Raw genomic sequence first — 11,256 nt, 5'->3', positions numbered from 1 at the left:
TAGTGAGGGAGGTGGCCGTCGGCAGGTTGCAAAAACGGAATATACACCGGGGTCTATCTCATATACGGTGGTTCGCCGTGGGTGAGGGAGTAACGCAACAGAGATCCGGGGAAAGGAGAGACGGACCTGTGCATTAAAGGACGCGACGCCCTGTATGAGAGCAAAAATGCGTTGGTTGGAAGGCCGACAAAGACGAGAAGAGGCGAAGAAGCGAGCTAGCGCACGGTAAGAGACTAACGCAACATGTCTCGAGGAAGGAAAGGGGGTCCTACCAGCTACTGATGACCTTCTTGCATGTTTTGAGAGGCCAGTGGTCCCCAATGTTAATGACATGACGTTGCTTGTTGTGTGCTCCTGATTTGTCTGTGATCAGGGAGACTATATAGAGGGGGAGAAAAAACTCCTCTAAAAGCCGCTGAACGTATGTCTCGGGTCGTTACGTAACCAGTGTAGCCAATATGGTGGCAGCGTAGTATTTAAAGGACCACTAAACTGAATTTTTGGGTACTCTTTTTATCACTGCGTATGAAAGACTTCTGGTTAGCCATAAGCGAGCCCGGTTTATTTTCAACAGGTGATTTCGTTCGCTGTTGTTATAACAACTGAAATCCAACATGTAGTAGATAGGGTAACTATTTTGTCGCTTCAATTTAAGTGAAATAATTGGTATTAGTGTCCGTATTAGGACAGTAGATTTGTAGTAAAGTTTCAAGTCGGTATGTTATAGCTCACTGGCTTCTATTCTCGATTCACCGCGAAGATAGACTAAATTGTGCCGATAGAAACTTCTTTCACACATTCGTTTAATTTTTAGGAGAACATACCTTTAGTTGGAATGTATTCGCAAGTATTAGTGACAGTTTTATGGCTTAAAAAGTGTTCGGGTGTAATTGAGGTGTGTGAAAAATATGACATTTTGCCATTGAAATGCTATACGCCGTTGTTTTAGTATTCCTAGTTACTTCCTCAAAACATCTTTCGCATACACCTTTAATTCGTATGAGGGGAATATACTATCAGGCAAAATGTGTTTGCAAGTAATATAGTGATAGTTTCATAATCTAAAAAAAGAATGTTAGGGTGTATTTGAGGTGTGTGAAAAATGTGACATATCGGCGATCTGCTCTGATCCGCCATTGAAATACTATACGCCGTTGTTTGAGTGTTTCTAGTTATTACTTCAAAAACATCTTTCACATACACCTTTAATTCTTATGAGGAGAATATACTATCAGGTGAAATGTGATTGCAAGTAATAGTGATAGCTCCATAATCTAAAACAAAATGTTAGGGTGTATTTGAGGTGTGTGAAAAATGTGACATATCGGCGATCTGCTCTGATCCGCCATTAAAATACTATACGCCGTTGTTTGAGTGTTTCTAGTTATTACTTCAAATACATCTTTCACATACACCTTTAATTCTTATGAGGGGAATATACTATCAGGTGAAATGTGATTGCAAGTAATAGTGATATTTTCATAATCTAAAACAAAATGTGAGGATATATTTGAGGTGCTTGAAAAATATGACATATTGCCGATCTGATCTGATTCGCCATTGATGCTTGAGGGTTATAGTTCCATAACTTCTTTCTGTCTTGTTGATCTTATTATTTGACAAACTGGAAAGGTGTATTAGGGCGCTTTGTGAGAGTTTTACACTTTATTTATGAGGGCAGTGTGACAGTGTCAGTTAACATTTTGTTAATGTCCATTCCATTCCCCACATGTAATAAGATATCTGAATTAATTATTAATGTAAACAAAAATGTTTCAAAGTAGATTTTTTAAAAGGACAGCTGATGTTAACACGTGTTCTTCTTTAACATGTTTTTGGAGGGAAGGCCGCGGTGTATCATTTATTCTTTCATTCATTCACATATGAACTTCTTTCTTTTATTCTTTTTCTTTCTTTCTTTCATTCATTCACATAATTCTTGCTCTTAATTCTTATTATAATTCATTCATTCATTCATTGTAAAATTCCGACTGATACAATAAACTGACTGAAGCTCTGTTAAACCAGGGATAATCTATCACAGCTTCGGGTGAAGTCTCCCGGATTCGACCCTGACGACGACTCGCTATTTGGCGTCTCCCGCGTATGTGCGTGTGTGCAATGATTGTTCATAACAAATAGTGGGTGTCCTATACATGTTGTCGTCGGTTGTTATGTGAAACAAATGTGTGATTCCTGTCTCTGAAACGTATGACATTGGCACCTTTCTTGTTAAACCGCCTTTTTTGTTTGTTTTTCAGTTCGTGTTTCCACAAAATGATATGCTAATAAACAGTTGTATGTACGGGCGGGCGGTCATGGAGAGAGATGCAAATGTCGTACGTCCCATCGTGAGGTGCATTGGTACCTATGGCAACTCCTCCCGTGCTCTTCAGAGTCTATTCTACTTAAACCTAAATTCGTAACCGGTTTCGGCATTCGGAATATCGAAACGGGTTTCAGTGTAGTATTCGCCGTAAGAGCACGTGCATATTGCTGCACGCTTCGAACTGGCCGCACAGACGTGTAAATTCCTATTGACGCTATATAAAACTCACAAACCATAGTGTCCATGCATACACAAGCGTGACTGCACGGTGAAAGGTACGGAGGCAGCAATGACGGATGATAGTGATGATAACCTATTTTTGACACAGAATATGTTTTCGCCAGATAGATTTACGGAAAGTGATATTAATTCAGACTTTGAACATCTTCTTGAAAGTGACATTTCTAATATAGATCTAGACTTTGTTGTGTCAGTGCAAGATGACTTTGACCAAAATAATTCTTCTGATGAAGAACTATTACATGCAACACAAAACTTTGAAAAGGCGCAAGAACAGCTCCCTGAAAATGTATTAAATAAAGAATCTGAGTCCCGATTCGGCACACCTCTAACTGTCGAGGAAATCTCCAATTTGGAAAGGTTGGCCAAAAATAAACATACGGAAAAGAAAAGTCAGTGGGCTGTACGGGTTTTTGATGCACGGTATCTTGAAAGGAAAGGTGTCAGTTGTGGTCTGGGACAGTGTCTCCTCAATCTCAGTGAAGACGATTTCTGTAGACATTTGGTTTCCTGTATAACGGAAGCAAAGAACCAGAAAGGGGAGGAGTATCATGGGAACACCATCAATGAAATTTTGAGCTCATTTCAGTACTTTCTTAGACAAAACGGCAAAGATATAAACATATTTAGTCATTATGAATTTGCTGCTGTTCGCCGAATTTTGGACGCAAAAATGAAAGCTCTCGCGCGAAAAGGCATTGGAATTCACAAGAGGAAAGCCGATTTGTTGACCCGTAGACAGGAGGAAATACTGTGGGAAATGGGGATCCTAGGAGAAGACACGCCGCAAAAACTGTTAGACACAGTATTCTACTTATACGGCATCTGCTTTTGTTTGAGGGCTGGTGCTGAACACCATGATTTATCGGTTGGAGAATTTGGTAATTTTGAAATTATCATGAAGTATGGTTCAAAGCATTTGAGGTATTTAGAAGGTGTGACTAAAACCAACATCGATGGATTGAACCACAAGAATATTCCTTGAAAGTGTGTCACAGTTGGACTCAATATAGAAAATCCTCTGAGATGTCCTGTCCGGCTTCACGAAAAGTACATGTCACTCAGGTAACTATTACATTAGGCTGTCAATTGTAGACAATGGAATTATTGATCGATAATTTATTCTTGAAAATTATAAATTATATCACATTTGTTACTGCATCCCTCTTTAAACGGAATAGAGTGATGGTGGGTTCGATTCCGTATCGCTGCGGTGATGGTTGTGAGTGTGTCAACAGCATACTCGTGCTCTTGGGCTCCACCTAAAGGACAAACGTGAGAGACTTGCATGACTTCGGGCGCTTTTTCCCTCATTAACCTGATATTGTATTCACTCACTCACTCACTTACTCACTCGAAGGACTGAGAGTTTTTTAAATGAAGAGGGTGGGCAAAATTTTTGCTGGTACTGTTACACAGGTTACTAGTTGTGTTGAGCCCTGTGAACGTAAATGCCTTTCGTTTGATGCAGGCCGGCAAATGTACCAGAGATCGGATGTGTGGTACTGCGCCTTACCCATTGGTAGGCAGACGGTGAGAGGGACCATGCGGAGACTCTGCAGAGCCGCAGGATTTGAGGGCTACTGTACCAACTACTCATTGCGAGCAACCACGGCAACCCGACTGTACGAGATCGGGCTTGATGAACAGCTAATTGCGGAGCGGACAGGTCACAGGTCATCTGCTACCCGAGGGTGAGTAGTGTGTTTGAATGTTAAAATTAAACCAAACAACTTAAATATTGCACCGCATTCTCTAGCTAGTGAGAACTGAAAACACTCAAGTTGAAATCATAACCATACAATACAGAAACACTGTAATAGGTTATACATAAGAAGAGTGTTAATGCTCATCGTATTTCCGCTGACACGATACCAGTTACAACGTATCAACAACCCAGACTCGCTGTCATACACGTTTAACCAAATAACTGTAGCCTACAGTCTAGTTACTTGGAGAGAATAAGTAAACGCCAATGAATATTTAGGAGGATGTTTAACAAGGGCGAATATACTTCACGTACCCATGGATTAAACGTTTATCAAATGAATGTTTCAGCTACAAAAGACAAGCGAGGAAATGCTACAGGTTGTCGACGATGTCGTGCAGGGTAAGGTGACAAATACTTTAGACACCCGTCCTCTCGCACCAAAGTTCTATGTGGCGTCCTCGTCACCATCGACGTCCGTGGTGGAAAAACGTTTCCCAGCGCTTCCCAACATCGGCACCGCTGTCTCCAAAGCTGAAAGTATCATTGGTGACGTCTCGAACGCTCCCATCAGTTTCACCGTAGAAAGAGACGGAGCTAAAGCTACACTCCAAATGTAAACATTTGGTTGTAATGACGAAATTCAATAAAAAATGTAATAAAGTCGTTGCATGTTTCATATTCGAGGGCACCCCACCTCCCTGATGCAGATACATGTAATTAACACCCCTCCCCCTATATCCGTTTCATCAAAAGTAGCGGTCAATAGTTGCAAACTATTGAATGGTTAAAAAACTATTGAAGGCCTTTTGGAAACTATTGACGATCTAGTTACGTGATGGGGGTTTACTTATCACAAACTATTGAAGGCTAATTTATGTTTAAATCGAATTACATTGCATGCAGAACAAACGTCCTAAAGGATCAGGTATGTGCTATTATTAAAAACAAACAGGGAGTGTAACCCCTTGTTTCAATCCTGTCGGACCTCATGGATTGTTCAAAACGATCAATCTCAGCCACATTTTAGTACATGTTCAGAATACAGGGCCTGGCGGTGTTTAGCACGAGTTGCGTATGTCAGTAAAGTGTTGATATAATTAGAAGCAGTCCATTAGGAAACCTACACTCCCCCTCCCCTTCAAACAACAACAACAACACACACACACAGTGAGAGAGAGAGAGAGAGAGAGAGAGAGAGAGAGAGAGAGAGCGAGAGAGAGAGAGCAACAACTCAACACAACCAAAACAGAACAGAACAAAAAACAACTCCAAGACAACCACTCAACCCCTCAGCAAATGTGTGCAATAGGTGCAGCCCATCACTGGTGTTCCCCGCCTCGTTGGAGTACTGCTATAGTCGGCGTAAACCTAAACTGATTCACTCACTCCATTAACCAGATGAATAGTGCAATAATCAGCAATGCGGTTCCGTTAAAGCATTACGTCAACAATGTAAAACTCCATGTAAATTAACATTTTATCAGTCGGACTAGATGAGAGTAACGCCAACAGTGCTCACACGCAATCGCTGTTGCTGCCATTGTCATATGATGGGAAGCAGGAACCGAAGTGTGGTGTCGAATCTCGTTACTTACAACATTGGAAAAACCAGTCAGCATTTTAACCTACACGAAATCGATCCCAAGTCTCAATATTTGCCACAGTTAGTGAGCGAATGATTTCAGTTTTTAACTTTCAGCTTTTAGCAATATTCCATCAATATCATGGCGGAAAGACACCAGAAATAGGCTTCATACATTGTACCTATGTGGGGAATCGAACCCGAGCTTTCCTCGTGACGGACAAACACTTTAACCACTAGGCTGCCCCACCGCCACCTGTGACAAGTAAATAATGAGTTTCGAAAATGAAAACACGCACATGATCCGATTGATTTCCCAAACCAGTCACGTAGTAAAATGACATGTTTTCGCGAACACGTGGTATTAGAACTATTTCAGAGAATTTCGTGACAGCGAGTATAAGTTTACAACGTGTTTAGCAGTATTCCAACATTGTCACGGTGGGGAACATCAGAAATGGACTTTACACACTGTACCGATGTGGGGAATCGAACCCGGGTGTTCGACTTGACGAGCGAATGCGTTAACCACAAGGCTAACCCGCCGCCCCGAGTGTTGCATGAACACATGCTTGTTAAAAATATGTGATATAGTCTGAATTGTGGACTGTTTTTTCCGAGGTGGTTTATGATTTATGAGTGAGTGACTTTTAGATTTAGCCCGCTTTGAGCAATATTTCAGCAAGATCAAAGCGGGGAGATACATCAGTAAATCGAACAAACGATCGAACAGACTCGTTGATGCACTTAGTAAAAAAGTAAAGAAGCATGAACAATGTAAATGCGTTGCTCTGTTTGTGGGACAAACAAGAACAATAGCCTGGCACGAAGTATTTATGAGAACTAGCAAAGTACACGTCTGGGAAAGCCATGAATTGCACGACCCCACAATCCTGCCAACCAGAAACACAGAATCAACGGTGTCATTAAATAGTATTGATTAAACGTGGACAATAATAACGTGATGATTTAACATGGCGTTGTAAGGTGTGAGAGGACAAAAACAGTGGAGATCGTATTTTGTCATTATAATGAGAAATATCGACATGAACGTTTTAGGATTTTGATTTTCCAGAGTGTACTTCACTGTCATGGTGTACAGGAATGACTTTGGTCGTACACTGTTATTGGTACATGAGGTAATCAACGGGCTCATAATATTTGAGCAGCAGTTTGCGCTGGAATATTTACTTGTCTGTGCAGATTATGGAATGAAGCAAAACATCGTATGAAATCAGAAACGCTGGAAGAGGGCTCAATGCAATTTTGGAAATTCAATAGGAAACGTCTCCTGTAGACACACAAGAAAGGTATTTGGAGAGATCGTGTTTTCACCAACTCAAACCTTCTGAAGTAAAAGGACATTTGCTCAACGCTATACACTGCAACGAAAGTGTATACCAAATAGTTATAGGCTTCTGAAAGAGAGATTTGAATCCTGGAACACATTGCAAACTTCTAGTGGTGGAACTACTGGTTTCATAGATTGGCACCTTTCTACCAAAGACGTCATTGTGAGATATTTCTGGTCTGACAAGTCGGATAACACAACTCTAGTGTTTCGTGCTGTCCTTCTCGAATAGCTGTCTCTGGTACAGGAACGTTGCGAAACATTGTCACAGAGACAACGTGGAAGTGAAAGAACTGTACTATTTTTTCAAGCAGTGTCATTACTATTTTCAAATAATAGTTAGACAAAATGTTTCCCATTTCGTTCCAGATGTATTCTTCAAACATTTGTGTCACATTTCTTGTCTAGGAGGAATCTATTGTCGTGCGAATCATGGGAAGAAAATGACATGCTGGGACAGACTTAAACTTGTGTATGTCATATTTGTTGAAATGGTATTTTTGACCTGCATTCTTTTCTTTCTCGTTGCTACCTACATCTATGCAGTTGGCTCTAGACCGGTTTTGCGTCTTGTGTACTTCTGTGTGATGATAGCCATTAATTTATACTTATCATTGATCTACAGCATCTTTCTCTCAAAAGCGTTCCATCAACTGCATGTACGTTTCCGCAAATATGAGGAACAGTATGGATTGGCTGATGAATTCAAGAAATGGGTGAAGAGACTGAGGCCAATGCTTGTTTTCAGTCTTTTGTACACGACATCATTTGCTCCACTGAAATACTACATGGCGAAGAGCTACCCTGAACTTATGTACGATATCATCCCTGCAATGTCTTTCACCGAACCTTGGAAATCAGTTGGTCTAGGTATCATATGTCTTGGATACACATTGTCGGAGTTTCAGTGGACAGGTAACTATATTGCTATACCATTTCTTTCGCTGTTTTTGTGGCATGAATTCAAACGTGTTGAAACATTATTAAGGAACTTTCCAACAATCACCGTGAAGACACCGTGTATTCATGACTGTGCCTGTGACCAGTGCTGTCCTATATTCCATTCTATCCAAGAACATCAATTCTGAAGAAGTGATGGTTTACAGTGTATGGTGTGCATGGATCCTTCTATGTATTGGCGGTAAACTACTGCTTGATGCACATGTCAGTTTGAAGGTAAGGGTTTTATTGTTTAATGTCATAAGATTTCGACAATGAAAAGATATGCTGCTTTGAAAATTATTTCACAAGAACTTCATTATTTGGTAAGTAATCAAAAGGACGGAAGGTCTAAGAAACAATTTAGTTGGATACAGCTACACCATCTGAAAGTATTCGAGAAGTAGTATACTATATTCCATTCTATCCCATCAAGTCACTTCTGAAGAAGTGATGGTTTACGGTGTAGGGGATGTGTGGGCGATTGTATTTGTAGTCTTTGGAGTGTGTATTGGTGCACCTGTCTGTTCCAAACTAAGGTTTTTGTTCTTTTGTGTCTTTAGATATAGATAATGATAATTATTGATAGCTTTTTTATTGCACTTAATCTGATTGTGACAGGAAACGAAAATGACTACAGATTCTAGATGCTTACCAATTTGCTGCAAAACATTATTATTGTATAATGGTTAGTTATTACCCATTGTGAGGCTTATTAATGCCCCAAGAATCAGAAGATCTAATGGATAGAGCTCTAACATATTTGAATGTTGTTGGATATGCAGTATACCATTATAGCTCTCTTTGCAGGCTCATGGGACCCTTCAGTATGTTTGGGGCTTGGATAAAGACCTTTTCTCTGGCAAAGGCCTGCAGAAGGTATCTAAGAAACTATGTCTATACGTGTTATGCGTATGTGTGATTCATGTTAAATGCGTATGAAATTTGTCACTAAATGATAAAGAAAACATTTTTTTCATTTTAAACTGCTGCATTTTCTGACCAATATTAGTGTTTTTTTCAGATTTCCAACAATCACCTATGAAAAGAAGACATGAATATATCTTATTCTTAATTATCATGACCCAATATCTATAAATGTTAAATTGGTATAACATTTGTAAGAGGTCAATGTGACTTAAGAAAATATTACCACAAAGCAATTAGAAATTATTTCATGACGTCCAAGACTTAATGACATTCATTATTGCCTTGGGTCGAAGCCTCAGTGTGGATACTAGTTGTCAGCTCTAACAAACCCATAGGTTTGATGCACACAGGGTTCTTTAGGCCTATATCCACCATTTTGTTTTCATTGCGTCACATGTATGTGACCTTCGTGTGACCTCATCCATTTGGACTGTTGAACCCTCTGCTATAGTGTAGTGCATAAGCCACGCGACCCATTCAGACAGCTACTATCGTTTATTGTTCACAGATATGAAAACTTCGGTGTTGTCCTTGTGCACTAAATCACCAATGACAATTTATTATAAACAGCCTATTGACACCTTTGATACAGGAAAATGCGCTCTGATATGCTCTGTTGGCCTAACAAATAGCAGCTAACACCCCCTCATATGCATAATGTGATATTAATTTTTAAAAATCAATGAAATATTTAGCTGTGTGAACACTAGAGTCGGCAAACTCATACCACTTATAACATAACTGAACATTTTTTTGAATGGGCCAGTAAGGGAGGATGGAATCCTCGTGTGTCCTTATTTCCCCACGCCTTGAAATGAACATGCATTTAATCACACAACTATGTGATAACGTGAGAAACTAGCAGATGTTACTGTCACTGACAACTGAGGTCACACAAACACACAGAGAGGGAGAGAGAGGGAGGGAGGGAGGGGGAGAGAGAGACACACGCAGACACACAGACAGACCCAGACACACAAACACACACACGCACGCACGCACGCACGCACGCACGCTCGCTCGCACGCACGCACGCACGCACGCACGCACACCTGGTCCGATCCTCGTCATCTACAAGGGGGCTTAAGGGTTCAACAGTCCTAATTGATTTGGTCACACAAAGGTATAGGCCTAAAGAACACTGCGTACAGTATAGGTTTCTGAGATTTGGTGAAACTGATACTGGGACAATGTATCAATGATGACCAGGTGCTTACACCGTGTATCAACGTTTAAAAGAGAAACTTAAAAAAGTCACATTACAAACATGTCATTACTTTTGATATGACCGTAGAAACATTATTAAGTATTTGTTTTGAAAAATTTAAAAGAAATGTCAGAAATCCTGTCTTCTCAAAAGTGGCAATTACCATTTACAAGATAGGAATTATATCTTATTGTAGTGAGACCCTTACATTACTATGGTAAGAGATATTGGCACAAAGCATTCAATTAAATTCCAATGCAGTAGGTAGATGTTTAGAGTACTAGACAAATAGACGTCGTACTTGACGATATAAATTGACTTTTTCTGTACCACAGATAACAACGGCTTTAGCTCTGTTATTCATGATAGCAGTTTAGAAGCTTTTCACTGTTGGGTTCTTGCAACATATTTTAGGTGGCAAAATGTTCCTTTCTGTCTTTTATGACACTTGATTAATAATACTAGAGGAAACATATATCTTTGCAGGGGTTCTAACAGATTTGAAAGATTCATTCGTATTGTAGGTGAACCTGTTTGTGTCAAGATTGACGGGAGACACTATCGGCTACAACATTCACGGCCTCTTCACCAAAAAACCAAGACAGAATAACATGATAGCTTTGCACACAAATATCAATTATATTTTGACAATTAATCATTTATTACATAAGTAAGTACTACTATCATTATTAAATAGGTATGATCCATGATTAACCTTTGCTTTGCTTCGCGACGTCAAGACACAATGTACCTGAAAGGTGTCTATGTCCAATGTCCAATACTCTTAATATATCACAAATTTTCATGTATATATATATATATATCCGATACATACAAGCAAAATGTCATCTATTCTCAGATCGCAGGAACACTGATCACCTACATAATTGTGGTTGTTCAGTTCAAGCCATCAGACTCATCGTATCAATGCAACGGTTTCAGCAATTTGACAGGGAGTGATATGTGA

The 11,256-nt window shown here is 39.8% G+C and overlaps 1 pseudogene; it reads left to right on the top strand.

Annotated features, from left to right (window-relative positions):
* Positions 1–7,656: 7,656 nt before the first annotated feature.
* LOC137275264 (uncharacterized) lies at positions 7,657–11,256 on the top strand (annotated as a pseudogene).

This window comes from Haliotis asinina, chromosome 1 (genome assembly GCF_037392515.1).
Source record: "Haliotis asinina isolate JCU_RB_2024 chromosome 1, JCU_Hal_asi_v2, whole genome shotgun sequence".
Classification (NCBI taxonomy): domain Eukaryota; kingdom Metazoa; phylum Mollusca; class Gastropoda; order Lepetellida; family Haliotidae; genus Haliotis; species Haliotis asinina.
The sequence above is the reverse complement of the archived record's forward strand: the minus strand, read 5'-3'. Positions and strand labels throughout refer to the sequence as shown.